Source organism: Ictidomys tridecemlineatus, chromosome 9 (assembly GCF_052094955.1).
Source record: "Ictidomys tridecemlineatus isolate mIctTri1 chromosome 9, mIctTri1.hap1, whole genome shotgun sequence".
In the NCBI taxonomy this organism is placed as follows: Eukaryota; Metazoa; Chordata; class Mammalia; order Rodentia; family Sciuridae; genus Ictidomys; species Ictidomys tridecemlineatus.
Window position 1 is genome coordinate 131765150 of NC_135485.1, and position 23629 is coordinate 131788778.

Here is a 23629-nt window from a genome sequence, read left to right on the forward strand (position 1 = left end):
ATCATTAAAAAGGGATGGCATACATGTTATACTTCTTGATGGAAGAACACAATATCATGAATGAATTACCTTTGCCCAAATTTTAATTAAATCCAATCAGATCTTTTAACTATTGACACAATGAAGATACAGAAACAACCAGAGAAATTCAGTCTGTGGAAAACATTGCAGCACAAATTAGTGAATGGAGAGGGAAACAGAGAGAGTAGAGGAGTCTTAAGAAGCACTGTATAAGGTCATTAAGGAAATTCATGGGAAAAATTTGGGATTTAACATATAAAAAATAAATAAATCAGTCAGGACCACAGAAATCATCATTATCAGCAGAGTATAAAATCAGAATTATATAATTACAATATGACAAGTTATTGACAAAAGCAAAAATGTCCTCATTTCTTAATTTTACAAAGAAAATGTCTATAAATACCATGGCAAGCTTTTTTTGTGGGTGTTTTTTTTTGCATCTCCCAAGTTTAGTTCTTAAAAAGTATTATTATTTATTACATATTGTATATACATACATGATTGCTTTCAGCTTTATTTTCAGTTTTAGTTGGATAATTATTTATTAATTTTTATTCATGTAGCTATTTCAGGCTATAAATGTTCTTTTAGGTTAGCAAACTCCATCCTGCAAATGCCATGATTTTATTCTCTTTTAATGCTGAGTAATATTGTTAGCACTTTCTGAAATATCATATTAAAAAATCTGCAATTCAAAAATTAAAAACGTGTATTCTACATCATAACAAATAGAAAGACAACTCTGGGTGTCCACATAAGAGAATAATTTTGGAAAATAAGAAATGAGATCTTCCAGTTAAACATAGCAGGTTAAATCACATGTGCACATACCCTCTTGAAATTCTACTAAAATATCAGTAAAAGAGTAGAAAAGGTTTGAATCCACCAAGACAAAGAACTCTAGAAAGTAAAATAGACAACGGTGACAACATTTTGGAAAATGGAAGCTGACAAGTAGAAGCTGACTTAACTGAATGATAAAACTAAAATGTAAGTTTCTAGAGAGAGAAACAAGAGGAAGCCAACCAACTCAGAAACCTAATCCTGCAATATTTACGAATAGAAGGACCCGTACCTCTAGATGGGGCAGAAAGCAAGAGAAACAGCAGAATATCTATAGAAAAATCACCACCTTCCTCTCCACCCAGACTCCACCAGGACATTTGGCGAAGCCCTATGTGTTACTCAACTTTCTGTCATTGGGACAAAATACCCAACTAAACCAAATTAAAGGAAGACAGATTTATTTTGGACCACAATGTCAGAGGTGTTAGTCCATGGTCACTGGGCTCTATTATTTCTGGGCCTGCAACCAAACACAACATCATCGCAGAAAGAAAGCACACCGTGCAGCAAAACTGCTCACCTTATGGCAGCCAGGAAGCAGAGATAGAGTTCAAGGGAGGAAGAGGCGGGGGTGGGTGAGTGGGAGAAATACGGCCATCTGGGACACACCCCCAGTGACTCCCTCCAAATAGGCACCCTAAAGTTTCTAGCGTCTTGCAATATCCATCATGATCCCATCATCTCCCACAGATTCCTACCTTTGAATATTGCTGCCCTGGGGACCAAGCTTTTAATAGATGAGTTTCTTAGGGAGATATCTCAGATGCAAACCATAACACTCAGTTTACCACCACTTCCTAAACCCAAACTCGGCCTGCTAAATGAAATTGAAAAGATCCACACCTGAGAAAGCTCAATTCCACAGTTGTTCTCAGTAAGAGACACAGACACAGACACAGAAGTCATGTAATTAAATTCCAACTTTTTCTTGAACCCTTTGAAGACTGTTTAAAATGATTTTTAAAATTCACTATGATCAAGAACTGATTTAAAAATTATTGGATATGTAGACAATTCCCTGCCATATATGAGGCAATTCAATTAAAGATAATAGAAATGGTCAAATCTCTTGAAATAGATCATAGACTTTGCAAAACTAGAGATGTTCTATCATGAATCACTACCTCATTTATTTGCCCAATTTCTCAGCTGATTTTCAGGACACCTTTTCTATTTCTAAAGTTATTATATAATTTGAATAAAAATCAAAATTCAATAATGCAAATATATTGTTGAAGTATAACTTCTTATAAAATATTTTATGCCCCCATTAACTATATTTATAATATTTAAAGATATGAAATATAATTTTTAAAAATAGAACATTAAAGTGAACTTGGAGATCATAAACCAGTATCTCATTTTACAAATCAATAATTTGTGGATTTTCTGTTTCTAAGCCATTATCCACACCGCTATTCGGAGGAAGACATTTTCTGTTGTGGAATTGAATACTGGAGCTCTAGAAATCATTGCATGCCAAGAGTCTGTACTCCTTTGTTCCACAGCAGAAGATCTGCTTTGGCCTTTGTTATCACTGCTACTTGATAAGTTCTTGCTGCAGCCTTTGGGTATGTTGGGAAAGATTTTCTTGCCGCTACGTGAAGTGTTAGGATTTTCTTTAGCACTCGTCTTTGTGGCTCATATTCACTGTACTGAGGAGGTGGCTGTGGTGGACCACAGATGCATGAAGCACGGCCCACATCTGCGTGTGGTTGTACAGAGGAAGAGAAGGAGGCTGCAAAAGAAGAGAGAAGTAGCCACAAGGGCCGGATCATGAAAGCAATCTTAGAAAGAGCTTCTAGACTATTCTGGATATTTCTGTGACCAGGAAAGGTTAGGGTGAAGGAACTGATCAGTGGATTAAGAGTTCACAGATGATTCTCCATGACTCTATTGAACACATTATTGGATAATTATGTGAATGTTGCAAACAGGATAGTAATGGAGATGGGAAGGTGAATCATATCAAGTTTCTTGTCCTGCAAATGCAGAAATGCTACAGGACAAAGCTGAAAAAAGACCCGAAAGTTCATTCACGAAATGAAATGAAGCAATAAGAAAGACTGTTAAAATCTCAAATATGTTAGGTAAATCATACATAGATCATTCGCAATAGAAATAAAGCAGCTAGCTTTTCTTAATATGATATAGTATTTTCTACAGAGAAGACTGCTAGTATCTAGACCCCCTATCAGAGTGAGGAGTATAATTCTTAATCTTAAATGAACATGGAAAAGTAGCCACCAAAAAAAAAAGCAGCGTTAATTAAGCCAGGTTCAATTACAATGAGTTCTGTGGGCTTGTGTAAGTACTTTGCACTGGAGTCCTCTTATGCAAAATGGTATATTGTAGTGTGCATCTCCTAAGATTGCCACCAGAGTGGAAGCAAAAAATGAAGCAGAGCCGATTCCTATGGTGCAGACCAACACCTCCCTGTGCTGTAATGGCAAAGTTGAGCAGTGTCGACAGAGACATAGGACCTACAAAACATGAAGTATTCACTCTGGCCCCTTACAGGAAAAAAAAATAATATAATATAATATTTATATTATATTATATTTATATATCACCCTTAATCTAAATCAATAATACTAAGTACTTGCCTTTCAGGGATTCACCCAGCACCTAAAAATGTCTCCTATTTAACTTTAGTTGGAATTTCAGGCTAAAAGCTGAAGAAAATCTTATTGCTGAATTAGTCTAGAGAGACTATGTTATCCCCCAAACAACAATCATTATTTGATGTGCTGTTCCTTAGATTCTGAGAGTTCAAGAATGCAAATTAGAAGCCAGAACGCTATATTCCTTGATTATTGTGCTCCTTTTCTTCATGGCAGCTCCTTAAAGAAACATAATTTGAAATGTTGGCCTTGATCACATGAAGAGTGATTTTGTATCTGTATTAGTCAGGGCTCTCCAGAGACTCAGAACTAATGGGAAACAGATACAAGAGGAGATTTATTATAGGAATCAGCTCATGTAATTTTGGAGGCCAAGAAGTCAGAAATATGCTGCCTGAAGGCTGAAGGACCAGGGGTTTCAATGTTGAAAGGAAGGAGAAAATGGACTTTGCAGCTAACGGAGAGAGAAAATTCACCCTTCGCCTGTCTTTTTGTGCTTTCAGGCCTCACTGGATTGAGTGATACCTACCTAGGTGAAGAAACCTCTTCTTCACCCAGTTCACAGATTTGAATGCTATTTTTTTTTTCGTGAAACACCAGCACAGAAACCCAGAAAAAAAATGTTTTAGTACCTCTCTGCCATCCCCTGGCCCTGTCTAGTGGACACATAACCATCCCAGTGTCTTGAATAGAAATAGTGTTAAAGTACTTGTCTATTATGTTATAAAAAAGTCCTTGGAAATGTGTATTCTGAGTATATTAGTTGACTTCACCTACATTGTGACATGTTTGACCAATTTGACCATTTAGAGAAATGCAGATTATGTTTCTGTTTATAGTAATTTTGTATCCAATCATAGAGAAGATTTACTAACTCTCATACTTTTATTTTATTTATTGGTACTGAGGATTGAACCCAGCGCTAAACCACTGAGCCACATCCCTAGCCTGGTTTTATGTTTTATTTAAAGACACTGTCCCATGAGTTACTTAGGGCCTTGCTAAGATGCTGAGGCTGGCTTTGAACTCATCATCCTCCTGCCTCACACTCCTGAGTCACTGGGAATGCAGATGTGCACCACAGCACCCAGCTCATACTTTTATTTTTAGTGCGATGAGAACTATAAAAATTTCCACACTTCCCCTTTGATTTAGGCATGTAGTGAGCTATAGGGATGGAAGATGGGGAAGCAGCAAGCTAACTAAGTCTGCATTTCACCCTTGGCCCCCACCAGAAACTCGAAATGCAATCAGATGCTGGTTCCTTACAAACTGAATTTTATTTACCAACAAAGCTTCGGGTCTTATATTCACCTTAAGAAGAGAAAAAGTGATAATGGGATAAGGTCCCTGACAGGAGCAAAACCCCATGGCATGTTCATTGGGCGAAGACCAGTTATACCTTCACATAAGATTCTAAGACCTTAGGGGGCATGCAGATCCTTTTGCCCATGAGCTACAGCTAGAACCTAGTAATACTTCTTGCTCTCTTGAGCATTTTTCCTAAGAAACTCAGAGATAAATTCTGTGGTTGAATGCCCCAGAACTTACAATGCCATCATTTTGATATGCATTATGTTTCCAGTTTTTTAAAAATCACTACTTAATGATTACATTGTATTTATTATTATAGGCCAGCTCAAACATTTTTGAAGAAGTAAGTAGAGCCTAAATATTAAATAAGTAAAAATAATGAATCCCCTCTTTTTACCCAGCATGTGTTATGCCCCTTGGAAAATATGAAAAACATAATGACTGCTCTCAAGGATACATCAATATCAATTGGGAGATGAGAAATACAGTTGGGAAATGAACTAGAGAATATCTCAAGATTAATTTTTACTTCTCAGTTGTCTGATAAAAATGACATCTATTATAGAGATTGAGAAAAGTGAGTTTAGTATAAACAGAATTGATTAGGGCACACTTCATACACAGGATGAGATGCATTCCAACTAATGACACTTCTCTGGCCAAGAGTCCCCCAACCAGTGTGCCAAATGGATGTTGGTCCACTCCTCCTCAGGGTAGCTGGGCAGGCACAAGGTGGTAGGAAGGGCAACTATCTGGGAACAGCCAAACTGCATACATGCTTTATGTGAAAAGCAGTCTTAATAAGAATAATGGAGTTATTTTCATATATTAATTTTAGTTACTGATTATATTCAGTAAAATTTCTGTTAAACAAAGCCCAGTTATCTGAGTCTTTCTAGTTGAACTGTTGGCTTTTCAAAGAGTTTCCCAAAATGTACAGTCTTAAAATCAGTCACTGTGCCTGCTTGCTGGAAACAATTTTAGCAATTAGTTTTTATGTCCTGAAGGCATTTCATAGTTATTTATTAGTTGATAGCTACTTACATAAAAAATAATCTCTTTCCTTCTCACTACTTTGTATGTAAGCTTGCTCCCATGATGGCTGACATGGAAAAAGAAAATTTATATCTATATGGTTTGCATGTGTGTACACCTCATAGCACCAAAAAGACAAAAATACATTTTGATTTATTATCAATTATAAAATTTCCAGTTCAGCCAAAAGTTGAAGTACTTGTACTGAATAGATTTCTATCTACTCACTCCAGTATTTCTTGAGTAATAATCATCATTAATAAATTGATAATAAGTAATAAAAATAAAAAGGCAGCAAGAAGAGATAAGCAGAAAAATTCCAGTCATGATGAGTAATGTAAAGAATCTTCTGTTCCAAAATATGAGGAAATAATCGACAGCAATTTAGAAAAAAGAAAACAGAGCAATAAGGAAAGGAACATTTTAAAAATTGTATTTTGCAACAGTGGCCTGTGTTCCAAAGCCTTCAGTGGAAAGAAAGAGACCTCTACATGTACCTTTCTGGAATACCACTGAAGCCAAAGACTCTTTAAAGGAGAAGCTGTAAGTAGCTGGTAGCTAAAGGTGGATGATGAAGCCTCTCAGGGGGTACCCTCATGCTTCCAAATGCTTCCAAATTTCATGGCCTACACATGCCAAAAGGGCTTATTTTTCTTTGTGTATTTTAATGTGAGTCTTCCATAGAAAACAATAAAAATCCCATCATGTTCTGAAAAGAACTCCTGTTTCCAGTGAGTTCATTCTTTATGGCCAATAGAAAACACCAGATCCCAGCTAGTCAGATGTGCTGAGTTTTTTTTATGCCTGCTGTAAAACCTAGATCAGGGTAAAACAAGGTTTATCTGTAAGGGATCAGTAATTTTTCGTTAGGATTTGCAGGCCATATGGTTTGTTTCTCAACTATCAACCTTGTCATTGTAGGGGAAAGGGCCACAGACACTGAATAAACCAACGGATGTGGTTCCCTGCCAATATAACTCGATTTAGGTACACCAACATTTAGACTTTACACAATTTTTATATATCACTAAATATACTTCTTTTGATTTTTTTTCAACCATTTGAAGGTGTAAAACCATTCTTCTCTTGTGAGCTATGTAAAAGCAAGCTGTTTTGGGGTCCTGCTGACCCTTAGTCTGAATCATTTGTTTGCAATTTGTGGCCCATAAACTAAGTGAATGTGGGTGGGTGGGAGAGAAGAGTTTTGAGAACAGAGTGATTACAGAGAATCTGAGAACGAAGAATTGCCTCTGGACTAAATCAATAATCTGCCACATGCAAATGTTATTGCTCAATATATTTCTGCACAAAGGAAATTAAAAAAAATGAAACATTATGGAATCTTCACTGAATTTAATAATGTAGCGCAAGATGGAGAAGCTGACTTGGATCTACCTATTCCTAAAGAGTTGTTTTGCCTTGTCTTTATTCACTGAGACTATGGTGGTTCCAATCTTTAAAACAAAATGAGGTAGCATCAGAACAGTATGAATGAATGAAAAGAGAAAGAAAAAAGGAAGGGAGGGAGAGAGGGGGGAAGATCTGAATAAAGCCAGGCAAAATGGCAGAAAGAACACGATCTTATTCAAACTGTGTGCTACCAGCACAAAGACAGACACACTGATCAACGGAACAAAATAGAAAGCCCAGAAACAACTCCACACATTCTGGGTCAACTGATTTTCAACAAGGATGCCAAGAATGAGGAAAGGGTCATCTCTTCAACAAGAGCATTGAGAAAACTCAATAACATGCAAAAGGATACAATTGGATCCTTTTTGTATATCGTCACACACAAAAATTCAAAACCGAGCAAAGCCTTAGCCATGAGACTTGAAACTATGAAAATCATCAAAGAAGAAGAGCAGAAATGCTCTTGGCAATGATTTCACTGCTGACACCAAAAGTACAGGCAATAAAAGTAAATTAGCCCTTTGGGACCACATCAACATCAAAAAGCTCTGCTCAGCAGGGAAAAATCAACAGAAGGAAAAGGTAACCATGGAATGGGGAATGCTGTTCCCAAACCATGTATCGGATAATAGGTGATCTCTAAGATCTGTGGGGACCCCTTCAACTCACTAGAAAATAAACACCCCCCCCCAACAAAATAGCAAGAAAAAACTAATAACTCAAAAATTTAAAAATAAGCTAAGGAATTGAACAGACATTACTCCATGAGCTACAGGATCGAATAGATATTACTCCAAGGAAGACATACAGATGACCAAGAAAATGAAACATTTTCAACATCACTAATTATCAGGGAAATGCAAATCCAAACCACAATGAAGCATCACCTCATGCCTGACAAAATAATTCTATATAAAAATAGATAAGTATTGGTGAGGATATGGAGAAACTGTACAGTGTTAGTGAGAAGCTAAAGTAGTTTAGTCATTATGGAAAACAGTATGGAGGTTTCTCAAAAAATAAAAAATAAAATAGAACTACCATATGATCCAATATTTTGCTCCTGGGAATTTATTGAAACCCCAAAACACTGAAATCAGTGTTTCTCAAAGAGATACTGCCACTCCCATGTTCATTGCGGTACTATTCACAATAGCCAAGATTTTTTGTGGACACAAACAACCTAACTGTTCATCAACAGATGAATCAATGATGAAAACATAGCATATACACAAATAAATAATAATTCATTTAAAAGGAAGAAATTCTGCAATATGTAACAATATGTATATACTTTAAGGATATTATGCTAAGTGAAATAAGCTGGGCTAAACACTGCATTTTTCCACTATTGAGTGTCTAAAATAACCAAATTTATGAAAGGAAAGAATAGATTCTTGTTCCTTGAGACTGTGAAATGTGGGGAGTTAATTATAAACTTGAGTAAAATTTCAGTTGTGCAATATAAACGTTAGAGACATGCTTTTCAACACTGTACCTATAGATGACAATATTATATTGCACATATAAAAATCTATTATGAGGGTATTTCCCATATTAAATGTTCTTACCAAAATAAGAACAAATAAGAATTAGATTTTTTATAGTAAGGGGTTCAGTGATTGGAATGATAACTTTTGATCTTTCCATGACAGATAAAACCTTAAACATTAAAGAGACTAGATGTTAGAATTACAAATATGCTTAATTTCATAAGTACAATTTTTCAACCCAGATCATTCTGTCATTTAAATACAAAACTTCCAACACTGTCAGGAATGAGAGCCTTTATATGAAATGCAAACTTATACATTTGGAGAAAAATAAAATAATCAACAAAACTAATTGGGGTACTAGAAAGGTTATAATTATGTTAATAATTTAATAATAAAAATAATAGCAGTAATAGTACTTGCAGTAATAATATTTCTAGAAGTCCAATTCAGCAGCTTCAAAAATAGAGACAATAATATAGCAACTTAATGGAGTCAACAAACATTTCTAGATTCTTAAGAAAATTTTAAAATGCTATATTTACATAGAAAACTCTTTCCCAACACTCCCTTTGCCAGAAAATGAATGTATTTCCCCAAAATTCACATGGTGAAACCTAACCCTCCACATCATGGTACCTGGAGATGAGGCTTGGGAGTCCACTCTGTATTGGGGATAGAGCCCTTATAAAGAGGATTAATGCCCTTGTAAAAGAGGTTCCAGGGAGTGCCCTTGTCCTGTCCACTATGTCAGGACAGAACAGAAAGATGTGTGTCTGTGAATCAGGAAGCTGAAACTCACCAGACCCTGATACTTCCAGAGCCTTGAACTTGGACGTCTTCCCAGTCTTTAAGAACCACAAGAAGTAACTTTCTCTTTTTATAAATTATTCAGTTTAAGATATTTTTGTTATAGTAGCCCAAATGGACTGATACACTTTATCAATATCTATATTTTTTATTTCATAAGGAGACTGTTTTCGTCAGCTCTTTTCGTTGTTGTGACTAGATGATCTGACCAGCACAACTGTAGAGGAGGAGGGTTTATTTGAGGGCTCACAGTCTCTGAGGTCTTAGTCCATAGAAGAGTGGCTCCATTCCTTGGGGCTTGAGGCAAGGCTGAACAGCATGGTGGGAGAGGGAAACAGCTCACATTTTGATCAGAAAGGAGAAAGAGAGAGTAGAGTCTCTACTCTCCAGATACAAAATATATACCCCAAAGCCATGCCCCAATTCCCACCTCCTCCATCCACACCCTACCACTTCAATTACCACTCAGTTAATCCCTACTGGGATTAATTCACTGAATGGGTTAAGACTCTCACAACCCAATCATTTCTCCTCTGAACCACATGAGCTTTTGAGGGACACCTCACATCCAAATCCTAACAGAAACTACAGCAAAAATTACTAATCTTTGAAAATAGATATATATTTATGGAATACCATATTTGATTATTACATATTTTTATAATATTTTATTCCTTACTTTCTAGAAACCTAATTACGGATGTGTTTGATTTTGTCCATCGCAGTTTATCACCTAACAAAATTACTAGCTAAGGAAAGTGAAATTCAGTGTGACTATGCTAAAAGTGCAATATGTAACAAATTACAATAGCATATGAATTTATGTCACATAATCTATAAATTTTATCACATAATCTAATCCTAATATCTTAATCTGATCTAAGCTTTAAATATATAAATAAATGTCACTTTATTTAGTTATATTTATTTTATGAATAAGTATAACATTTTATAGTTTTATTTACCTTTATGTTAAAAAGGTACACATCCATATGTGTATCTGCATATGAATAATATGTACATATATAGGTGTACTCTGTCTTTATTGATTGTCACTGAACAACAAAATCTAATATTATGAAAATAAAAACTGATATTTTCAATAATAAGAAATTGAGAGAAAAGAATCAAATTTTAAAAAAGAGAAGGAGACCAAAAAAAAAAAGATGAAGTCAAAAGGAGGACTAAGGAAGAGAATGAAGCAGAGAAGGAAGAACAGGAAGGAAAACATGTTTGGGGCCTGCTGGTGAACACAGCATGGGCCGCCATCTTGTCCTTTTGAACAAGTACTTCTGGTGAAGAAGTGGGACAAATGCAATTATCCTTAAAGAGTTGAGAAGAATTAGAACACAAATGACACTTTAGGACACTTGGCTCTGTAACCTTAATCCTGCATCTTCCCTTAAGAGTTCTTGACTTAAAGTTTCTGGTATGTTCAGTGAAAGAAAGGGAAGCTTTTGATTGAAGCAATTTACCTAAAGATACGATGGAGAGATGGGAGGAATGTTGCCATATTACTGGTACATGATATTCCCAGAACTCTAATGTGCAATTAATAATTAAATAACATGGATTTTTACCCTCTCTTTAGGATGTACTGTTTTAAATTAACATGTATAATTTTAATAAACTATTTCTTTTTCTTCCCTTTTCCTTCTCTACTATTTCCCTTTTCTGTGAATGTGTGTACTGGGAGCAAAAAGACTGGTAGTTGTCCCCTCAGTATCTATATGTGCGTATGCACATACATATACATACATATTTTTTTAATGCATAGAAGCTTCAGCTAGGCTTATACTCAAAGACTGTATTTCCCAGTCTTCCTCAGTACCAGATACAGCCATGGGTCTGGGTTTTGGCCAATAGAATGAGAATGGAAATGACAGTGCAATTTCCGTGTTTCATCTTTCAGAAGAATGTAGCATGGTCTTCCCTCTTTTACTCCTCCCAAATTCTTCCCCTCTCTTTAAGGTCATATGGTGGTAGAAGCCAGAGCAACCACACCCCTCCCACCTCTAAACCTTCACTGTACTTTACATTTTTTCCCATTCATTGGGAAAATAGCATACATTGCCTTTTAATTACACACACGCACACATGCACACACACACACACGCACACACACACACACACACACATTATATATATATATATATATTAGCTACTTATTATACTGACTTTTCTTTCTCTGCAGAAGCAAAGAGCAGGTATTTTGTTTTCCCACTGCCTAAAGCATCACGAGATGTATAGAGGTTGCTCAATAAAAAGTAATTGGATAAATGAATATATATATGTGCAGAATCCAGAAAGCTTGGAAAATAGAACTTTAGATTCTATCGAAATCTTTGGTACCATGTAGTTGGTAAGGCAGCAGGGGACATGGTGGAAATGGTCAGTTCCTAATTCCAATCAAGTTCTCTTTCTTCTTCTCAGGATCCGGTCCTATCCAAGCCCTCAGAAAAAAAACCAAGAATGATTTTTTCATATGCACGTTTTTAATCATAAATACATGGAAAATTTTCACATGCATGAAAAGCACACACTAAAACCTACACCATCTGAAATATTCAATGAAAAAGTGAAAATAAGCTTTCCATAGACAATCCTTTTATTGTTGTCTTGAAGTAGACAGAGGCAAAACCAGACAACAGAAGTCCTCCAAGATCAATCATCCCAGTGTCTTAAAATCTAAGGTTTTTCAAATGATGCAAAAGACTAAGTAATTTTTCTTTTATTTCCTCATCAGACTTTCTAGGCTTTTTCTATTTTTAGCCCAGAGCCGAGAGCAATGGTTAGGAAAGATTAGCTGCTAATGACAAAATGGGTCTTTGGATAGTGATTTATTAATTCTATAGTGCCAAAAGTCCCATAAATAATGACCATGGGAAGGCAAATAAATTTTAACTTTATTAGAAGATTTGACCAAGTATCAACATCTCTCCTGGGAAGAATTTACATTTACAGTTGAATCCAGTTACCCTTTACAGAACACAATAAATGAATAAGTTGTGGTGTGTGTGTGTGTGTGTGTGTGTGTGTGTGTGTGTGTGTGTGTGTGTATGAAAGAAAGAAAGAGAGAAAATTTAAATACCACTCTTAGGTACTTAGAATACTCCCAAAGTGACAGGCTCTGCTAATACTCTCACTGTAGGCAGACATTACTTTGGAAAGGAATTTATCTTTAGTTAATCACAGTACCTTTTTTTTTTTTTTTTGCCAAATAAACCACCAAAGTGGACAGGTTCTGAAAGACTGATAGGCTTAATATAGCAAGTCATCAAACATTCAGATCCTTTTATCTTCAAGCCATGCAGTGATTCTGGAGGGAAGAAAGTAAAATAGAGCGGTTCAAATTCAGCAGCTCTAGTGAGAGGCATCTATCTTCTTGCTGATTACTTTCTCAGGTCTGTTTTCTCCTGGAAAACTTCCTCTTGATCTTTATAAATATGTCTAATATGTATCAAGCATTTGTTAGATGCATAGCACTGTCTTAAGACTTAACATACATTAGCTTATTTGATCCTCCCAATATTTATTACTAACCTCATTTTAGATGAGGAATTTATAGTTAAGAAATATTCCCAGGCTCATGCACTGGTAATTGGCAGTGTGACTTCATGGACCCTTGCCCATTATGCTCCCCCTCATCTACATTTAAAAGATTATTACTCAATATTCTTGCAAATTAGAGAATACCATCTTTTATAGTCCCATAAACTTCATCTTCTCCTCTTTGGTCAACAAGCTACTCATTTTTTCAGATGCAATATCACAGGTCCTTCCACCTTTACTTATCATGTTGCTATCTGATCACTCCCATTTTTGAATCATGGTAATGTATTTTTAAGAGAGCACATTAAAAATAAGTATATGCTAGTAGAAAATTGTAGACCTTGGAGGGTCTATCTTCCTGTTTATGATGCTATCAGAATAGCCTGATCTGGCTACAAAATTGATTGAACAAGACCAACATATTTTTCATCCAGTAAAAATAAAAATGCAAATGATTTAATGTGTGTGGGTATATTCATACATATTTCCAACTCTTCATCCACCCTTTTACCATGATGACAGCTGCTAAATTTTCCCCAAGATGTATGAGCGCCATTTTATCAGGCCTGTTTCTCTCCTAACTTGTCTTTCCTGGATGAGGAACTAATTATCCTTAGATCCTGCTGTTCTCTTGTCTGTTAGCTGCCCTAATAAACCCATGGTGGCGAGAAAAAAATAATGAAGATCAATAGAGAGAATGAAAATGAGAAGAGAAGAAAAAGCTATTGTGGAAAGTAAAAAAAATCAGAAGTGTTACAGGAATTGATTTTTGCTCATCAGAGTCTGGAATCTAGAGTAGTTATAATTTTATTTCTTTATGTATTTCTTTTCAATTCTCCTTAAGTTTTGATTTTCCAGGGAAAGAAACATGAGCTGGGGAAACAGACCACTTAACATAGGCTCCGTCACTCCCCAGACATGTGATCATAAGCAACATAAATAAACCTAGCCCCAGTTTCTTCACCTATGAAATGAAGAAAATTGTGCATACCTCAAAGTTGTTGTAAAGAGTAAATAAAATTATATGTAAAAAAAAAACACCTTGTGAATAAATGTAAACATACATTGCTTAGTATAAATAAATGAGTTTCTTTTTCATGTTGTCATATTTGCCTCATATCTAATATGTATTTATATTATAATAACATAATATCTTATTTTTTAATTTCTAAATTTTTTAGTTGTACATGGACACAATACCTTTATTTTATGTATTTTTTATTGAATTTATGTTATTTTATTTATTTTATGTGGTGCTGAGGATCGAACCCAGTGCCTCATGTGTGCTAAGCAAGCACTCTACCACTGAGCCAGACCCCAGCCCCATAATATCTCATTTTAATGACATAATTTTTAAATTTAGATATGTGTAGAGGAAGAATTCTTATTGGCAGCCAATCTATAGCAATAAGCAGAGGAAATAATTTGAAGGATTAACTCATATTTATTTCATAAAGAGAAAATAAAATACAAAGCAAGCCTGAGGGTATCAAATTAAAAATGAGAATTTTTAATATTGTTTCAGAAGAATTCCATTAAATCCTAAAATTAACAAATATTAATTAATACAAGTGAATATCAAATCTAATTCTAGGCAAGTCAAAAGACAATATAATCCCTAGTAAAGTTTTTACATCTGAATTGATTTTTAATAAAACAAGTTTTTAAATAAAACCTCTTTTATTTTTAATTCTCATCATTTATCCATTATTTCCCCTTTGTAGGAAATCTTTCAAGACTACTGTTAATGGATACTTCAATGGATGCTCTTCTTTGCTTCTGATAAAATCATCTTTATTTGTTTATAAAAGGTCTTGTAGCAATGGGAATATTTAGTGTGTACACTGCATAATGAATTATCTCCTTTTTATTTCAATCAAAATTACCAAGTTCTGGCCCTTTAGAAATAAAATGCATTTTTCATTAATCTTTTCCGGGCTCACCATGAGATCATGGAAACTTACCCAACAATAAATGGCTCATGCTCCTCATCTGTCAAGCAGGTTAGATAGATTGTTCTCTATAATTTTCTCTATAATTTTCTCTCTAATTTATAGATTTTTCTCTATAATTCTCCCAACTCTTCTTTTTCATATTTATTTAAGAAATATTACACAATTACTTACTCTGTACATAGTACAAAAGTAGGAGACAAGACAGAGGAAGAGAGGAAAACATGAACATGCATGTCCTTACCCTAAAGTAAGATTACCCCTAAAGTAATTTGGAAGGTACATCATGGAAGAATATAGCCTCCATCATTGATCAATCCCTTCCTCAAAAATAGAATCAAATCCTTCAAAAAGCTTAATGTCTAATAATAATTACAGAATAATAACCCATTCAATAAATGGACAAATGAACTAAACAGATATTTCTCAAAAGAAGAAGCACAAATGGTCAACAAATATATGAAAAAGTGTTTAAAATCTCTAGCAATCGGGGAATTGTAAATGAAACTAAACTAAGATTTCATCTCTCTCTAGTCAGAATGGTAATTACCAAGAATACAAATAATAATAACTGCTGACAAGGATGCGGGGGGAAAAGGCATCACTTATACACTGTTGGTGGGATTGCAAATAGTGCAACCATTGTGGAAAGTGATATGGAGAGTCTTCAAAAAACCAGGAATGGAACCACCATATGACCCAATTCTCCCACTCCTCAGTATTAAGCCAAAAGGACTAAAACTGCACACTACAGTGACACAGGCATACTAATGTTTATAGCAGTGCAATTCACATTAGTCAAATTATGGAACCAACCCAGATGCCTGTCAATTTATGAGTGGATAAAGAAAATGTGGTATATGTACACAATGGAATTTTACTCCGCCATAAAGAAGAATTTAATCATGGCATTTGCCAGTAAATGGATGGAACTCGAGAACATCATGTTAAGTGAAATAAGCCGGAATCAGAAAAATAAGAGTCAAATGTTTTCTCTCTCATATGGAAACCAAAACAAAACAAGGGGGTAAAGGGGGAGCATTGAACATCATAAAGACGTAGAGAAGGTCCTAAAGATTTAGGGAGTGAAAGAAGGCAATCAAAAAGGAAGTGAAACGATGGAAAAGCGTAGGGAATGCAAAATGCATTCAACAGAATTACCACACGTGCATGTATAAATATATCACAGTGAATTCCACCTTTATCTGTAAGTCTCTGTAAGTCTCCAAACAAAACTAAATAAATGAATGAAAGGAAGACCGGTAGAAGAAAGAAAATTGAGGGGAAAGATGAGGGCACTAGAGACTGAAATGAGTAGATCAAATTCCATCCATGTATGGTTTTGTCAAAGTGAACCCAGCTATTACATCTAACCATAATGCACTAATAAAAAAGAGAAAAAAGAATAAAGTTCTACAAGAGCCCTAGGGCTCTCACTGATCACATATGGCTAGCTCACAAATTAATGGCAGAGGAGAGTGTGGGCTTTCTTCCTCCCGTGATTGCTACCAGGAAGAATGCTTGCACTAAGGGACCCCTTTGGTTTCTCTGCAAAACAGACAGCATGCCTCTGACATACCATGATGGCTTCAGATGACTTTGACCACAATTTAAATGCTCACCTTTAGACGGGCTGATTCTAGTGTTGGATCAGAGACATCTTAAAGGATATCTTAACATCTTCGATGGATATCTTAAATTCTGTTAATGCCATTCTCTAATTCTGTTTCTAATTCCCTGTTTGCAGCAGTTTTGAGTGGGAAACAGAAGAGCACTTTCAGGAAGGGCTGTCCCTCCGCTCCTGTTATTCAGTTGCAGTGTATAGCTGAAGTGTAAGCCCACTGTCCTTGTTCCTGTGGTTTATGATCACCTTGCTTCTCCAGCTTTCTAGGTTTTGTTCCTTTCCTCTGTGCTCATCCTGAGCATCCAGGAGGAGTTTTCATTTTGTGACACAAAAATCTTCATTTATAGCAATTTTCAATTTCTAGGAAAATATTGATTCCAAAAGTGGAACATAGAAATATCATGTAAAACCTCTTCAATATTCCTCCCACACAATTTTAATTAATTAAATGAATTTAATGAATCAGTAAATTCATTTCGAACTGTAATCAATGCAATTATATTAACAAAGCTACGGAACTTCAAAGGCAGAAAAATCAGACTACCGTTTGATGTCACAGAAAACTTATTATGACTTTCATGTCATCAAACAAAAAGAAATTGCTTTCTAAATTTAATATGTATAGTAAAATGTGTTTTATCATTTTCTTTGTTTCATTAATGTATTAATATATTATATATATGTACACACACACACATATTTAAGTATTTGGAGCTCTAAAATGGCCATATTTTTGTTCAGGATGATTTGTTGGCAATAAATAGACATACTTGATATTAGCATTCAAAGGCATATTAACTGGGCTAAAAAGATAACAGGACTTATTTATAGAAAAACAAAGTAACATAAACTTTCATTTTACTGATTATTCAACTGTTGCCAGATTCAAATACATAAGTGTTTAGTCCAGAGATGACACACAGTATCCAAAAGGGTGGGAGGCATAGGCCTGGCTGAAGGAACAGGCAATGTCTGGGATTGTGAGAGAGAAAATTGGATAGCATGATTACATCAGATTTGAATTTATTTTGGGGGCAAAACTGAACCACTGACAGTTTTTCATGTTTGGATTATACCTGATGATAGGATTTACACAAGGGATTAGAGCTAGGAAAGACAATGAATTTCTTCATGATCCCAGATGGAAACAGAAAACATCTAGCTAGGGTTAAAGTTTTATAAAATGCTGTTGAAATTGAAGAGACAGAAGAAAGGGAGAGATTGCAAAATCAGGACTGGCAGAATTTCTCTCTTTCTCTCGAAAACTGCCTGGTTTTTTCATTTTTTTGACCCTCAGATCACCTGCCTTTCACATCAGAATTTCTTTTTCATCTCCTTTAAATTTGCTTGCTCCATTAAACTAAAATCAGAATTAAACTTCAGACTTCAACAAAATATAAAACAAAAAGCATTTTTGAAATTTTGTTTGTAAAACAACATTCCAGATTTTAAACTTCATCAAATTTTCTTTCGTGTTATAAAATTGGTTACAATTAAGATCAGAAACAATGAAATAGGAGTTTCCTCAAGTAAATATTGTGAATCTTTTATTTTTGTGTTTATAATATCAAAACCTACCCAAACATTCTATTATGTTTGGTATTTTGGCAAAAATCATTAAGAGTTTAAGGGAAAAAAAAGCCATGCTCTAATACTGTTGCACAGTTTTTCAGGATCAATTGACTTGCAAAATACAAATATGATATTTTTGCTTTCAGAATCTGCCAGAGGAAAAGTTAAGCTATAGCTGTGACCATCAACAGGCCAGAATACAGTGATCAGTATACTTTAACACTAATACCCTGCAAAGATGGATGCACAGCCTACTACTGCAATACTACCCGTCTAAACACAGATGGAGTCCCTTATGCAACAAATTGGTGTCTCTCCTAATTTGGTCAAACAAAGAATGATTTCAACCCATGCTGTATAAGTGAAGTATTTGGCCACACAATGATAATAAATAACATTTCAAAACAGAGAAAATATCCATATTCTTCTTATAGAAATAGGAGGTAAGACAAGAAGCCCATCTGAGGATCATACAAAATCAGGATTAAACTACAAAGCCAGTTACCAGAAAGTATTCACTTCTTTGTGAACTCTCTGTGTTGATGAAGATAATAAAAATGTGACCCTTCAAATTTATATTCTCTGAAAGTATCCCTGCACAAAGATGGTGATAATTTAAACGATTTATCAAGAACACCTGAAGGTTCTCTCACCTGTGACTTAATGGAAGGCTCGGAACCAACTCACATAATGTTAGCTCCAAAGTCACTACTCCAGAGTCTCTCAACCTCAGCATTCTTGACATTTGGGACAGACTATGGTGAGGGGATTTTCTGCTCATTTTAGGATACTTAGCTGTACCCTTGGCCTCAACTCAATGGATGCCTATAACAAACTCCCCACCCTGACCCCAAGTTATGCCAACCAAAAATGTCAAATGATCCTAGGGCAAAACTGACATTGCTGGAGAACTGAATTTGGTCACATGGCCCAAATTAAACATAGAAAACCAAGAAGCATCTGCAATAGAAAGAAATAGGCATTGAGAGCCCAGGATAAAAAGCCTTCAATGTGTACTCTCATAACAACTATTTTAACAGATGAATGATCCTCAAATTTTACTGTTCATAAGAAACACTCTGGCATTTAAAACTTTTTCTTTTCTTGTAATGATCAGGCACCAACCCTAGAGTTCCCTGACTCTCTAGACTTGGAGCAGGACCTGGAGCAGGACCTATCTGCTTCTTTAACAAGCACTGACAATGACATCATCAGATGTAGGCAGGCCAGGAGCTTGCTCTAGCATTGCCCCCAGGAGACCTGTAAAGATGGTCAACTGTTTTTGTAGGAGAAGGGACTAGGGATTGGCAGTACCATCTACCGTGTGGCTCGAGGACTTTAGCTATGCAGAGTGAATCATATTCTTCATTCATTTGATGAATACTTGTTCAGCATCTAGTTCAACCTAGAGTCACTACAGTGCACATAAGGACTGTCATAGATTAGATCTGAAATGTCCCCCAAGCCCTTTGGTGCTATTGGGAGGTGGTAGAACCTTTAGGAGGTGAGGCCTACTTGGAGGAAGTTGGGTCTGTGGATGCATGGCCTTGAGGGATATTGGATGCTGGTCTCTACCCATCTCTCTTCCCTTCCCATGGGCCATGAGGTGAGCGGATTGCTTCACCACACACTTCCACCAAGAAACAACAGGGCCAAAGAACTTGGCTTCTCAACCATGGACTAAAGCCTCTGAAACCAAGTACAAAAGTAAACTGTTTCTCCTTTTAAGATGATCCTCTCAAGTATTTTGTCACAGTGATAAAACGCTAACACATAGGCTAAAATCCCAACATCACTGATCTCCTAAGTTCAACAACACTCTGTTTTGCCCTTCTTGCTTTCTCCCTCCTTCCCCTCCTTCTTCCCTCCCTCCCCCCTCCTTCCTTTCTTCCTTTCCTTCCTTTTTCCCCCCCCTGATTTCTTCAAGTACCAATTCAAAGATTTTTTTTGAAAGATCAGATCATGCAGATACCAGGGAGACCTGTAATGAATAATTGGACACAATACTGGGATTTCCTCTTCCTTATTTATTTTGCATATTTGTACATTTTCTCTTTATGTCTTGAATATTTTAGCTAAAACTATGTTCCTTATTGTTCTTTTATTTTTCCTTCAAAAATTTAACTCTTGGATATTTTAAAGTTTTAAGTGTATTGAACTTTCTTCAAGCACAGTTTTAGTTATATCTCATTGGTTTTAATGAATTTAAAGAGCATTATTTTATACATATTTTGTCATTTCAATTTTAATTTTCTCCTTCCAAGGATTAAGCAATATTTTCAACTTCAAGTCATTCCAATTATTTTTGATGATGTGGAAGTGTTTGATCTAATTATATTGAGATCAGAGTTTTTTTATAATATTGCTACTTTTAACATTTATTAAAGATTTTCTTTGTGTTTGAGCATGTGATTGGTTTCTGTAAATCTGCATGAAGATTTGAACAGATGACAGAGCCATAGTTTTCAGAGTCTGTAGTTTATTAAATACAGATGCATCTTATTAATCATGGTACTGGTCTTTTAGATCCTCGTTGTTTTTCTTTTGGTCTTTCATAAATGAGAAAAGCTGTGTTTTTACTTTCTATGTTTCATAGTCTTTTCTTTGTAGGTAATATTACCCTCTGTGATACACAAGAGATTTATAATGGAAATGCATTTGATGTGTACAGCACCCAATGGGATGCTGTGCCTGCTCATATTGGCTGTTATGGTTGACCATTAAATATTCAGAAAATTTTTTAAATCCATGATTAAACACAGTTAATACTAACCATTAAATTACATAAAATAAGTATATTGTGTTAAAAACAAAGGCAAAAATAATGAACATTCTTCTAATGATCTTACTACATAGTATTATTGCTATTTATTATTATTATTCTTACTAATTATTATTCTTACTATATTATTATTATTATCACAGCTAATTATTATTCTTACTACATTATTATCACTAATGATTTTACATTATTATGGCTTTTATAGCTACTCTATTGGCATAATATGTATAACATATAACTGTGTGCTATTTCACAACTTTTTCAAGTATTTCGTTCAATGGCATCATGGTCATAGTTTGAAGTAGGCAATAGTGGGCATATCTCCATCAGAGAAGTCAAAAAGTGCCACAATTTATATTTTAATATTGTGCAGAGCAGGATCTGCATTTTTCCCCATTAAGAGTCAGATAGTCAGTGTTTTAGACCTTGTAGGCTACTCGTTTTTTTTTTTTTGTTTGTTTGTTTGTTTTTTAATCATTGTAGCATGAAAGCAACAATAGGCTACAATAAGTATATAAATGGATGTGGTTATTTTGTAATAGAAATTTGCTTATAAAAAAGGTGGTTAGATTGGACACACAGTCCATAGCTTACCAAGTCTTGGTTTAGACTTAAGAAATTAATAGGTCAATTTTGAATAAGATGGATTAAATATAAAACTTGTCATTTCTAGTACTGAAGTTTGGAGATTTTACATTTGATTAATATAATTCATATTAAAGCAAAAAATAGTTTAATAGTAGTTCACAAATAAATATTTTTCAATTCATGGGAGAACAAGTTAGTGGACTGAAATGCAGTTTCACTTGTCAAATGATTGTTGAACTGGAAAGAGAGATTGGCTGTGGATCTCAGAGTTTGGAAAAAAAAATCAATGAAAACATTGTGAAGATCAGCTGGTAACATATTTAAAATAGTATTGCAATTTTGAGGGGGGCAGGTACTGGGAATTGAACTCAGGTGCACTTGACCATTGAGCCATATCCCCACCTCTATTTTTTTTTTGTTTTATTTAGAAACAGGGTCTCACTGAGTTGTTTAGCGCCCTGCATTTGCTGAAGCTAGCTTTGAACTTGTGATCCTCCTACCTCAGCCTCCATAGCCAGTGGGATTACAAGCAAGCACCACCGTGCCCAGCCATATTTTATTGTTATTTGTGAATTATGTGCAACACATCCTTTGTATCAGTAAATCTTGTAACTTGTGCAGTAACTAGTACATATAAACATTTTTAATTTTCCCCCAGAGAACATGCTACCAACTGTACCATGGATTATGAACTTCATTTATTTCACTTGAAATTCTTCCCCTGAATTCAACCTTATCTGCTATTAAAATGTGATTCTATTTACAATTTTCACAAGTAGTACATTCACCTGTTAAAACATCAAAAGGAACAAACTGAAAAATGTCTTTTCTCTTGACAAATCCCCTCTTTTCTACCATTCTTTGCCACATTCCCATTGATGCAGCACAGTTATTAATGTCTTATTTTTCTTCTGAGAAACTGTATGTGAAACTTTGGTTTTTAGAAATTTTATCCACCTGACTTTAATCATTGTTTAAAGTACCCTGGATACTGACCCACATAAATATATAAAAATCTATGCATTATTTCAAGTATCATAATAATCCATTGTGTTAGGAGCCTGCCCTATTTGCTCAATCAAAAGCATATTCATTTAAGTCTATTTATACTTTTCAATCATTTTAAAGTTATACAGCTATGAACAAATTTACATATATATAGTTTTACGAAAGTATCTATAGATAGGACATACATTCTTTAAAAATGGCTTGTTAAATGATATATTCAAATTTTTGTTTCTTTTTTTATTCTTTTCCTCAGCAACACAATTACATGTATGTCAGATTGCCTTTACCTCTTTTACTAAGTATCCTTTTCTCTGTATTTAATTCTGTGTCCATTTCCATTTTCTTTTGATTATTTTCCTTATTCCTGCTCTTTCTGTCCTACTGAATTTTTGGCCTCTCATGGCTGATTTTTTTTCATTATGTCCCCATATATTCTCTTCCATGAAGTTTTATATATTTGTTTTAAACAATTTTAATAAAAAATTCTTAATTTAATTTTCAACCCTTGTTGACATGTGTAACGAGTATCATCTGATGGCATAATTTTTTTTTTAGATTTCTTTCTTCTTTTTTTTTTTTTTAGTATGTACTTTGCTATTTCGACTCCTTCTACTTTTTAAGCTTTCTATCAATCATGTTTATTTCAGCTTTAAAAATTTCTCATCTTCAAATGAAATGAGTTCTGGCAGAATCGATCATTTACAGGGGCTTATGAGGGGAGGAATCAATGCGATGTTCCAGGATAGAAGAAATTTCTCCTGTGCACCAAGGTTGGTCACGTGGTTTTCTCGATGTTTACTTCCTCCCAAGTTATGCAAAGTCTCTCTACCCCTAACAATAACAATCACCTGCAGACAGCACTTACCTGAAAGATATTTCATCTCTCTGCCTCTTCCATTTCTCTTTCTTTCCTTCCTTCCTTTTCTTCTTCTTTCTTTTTTTTTTAAATTTTAATTTGTTTGAAAACAAAACCAAATCTAGGGATCACTCTG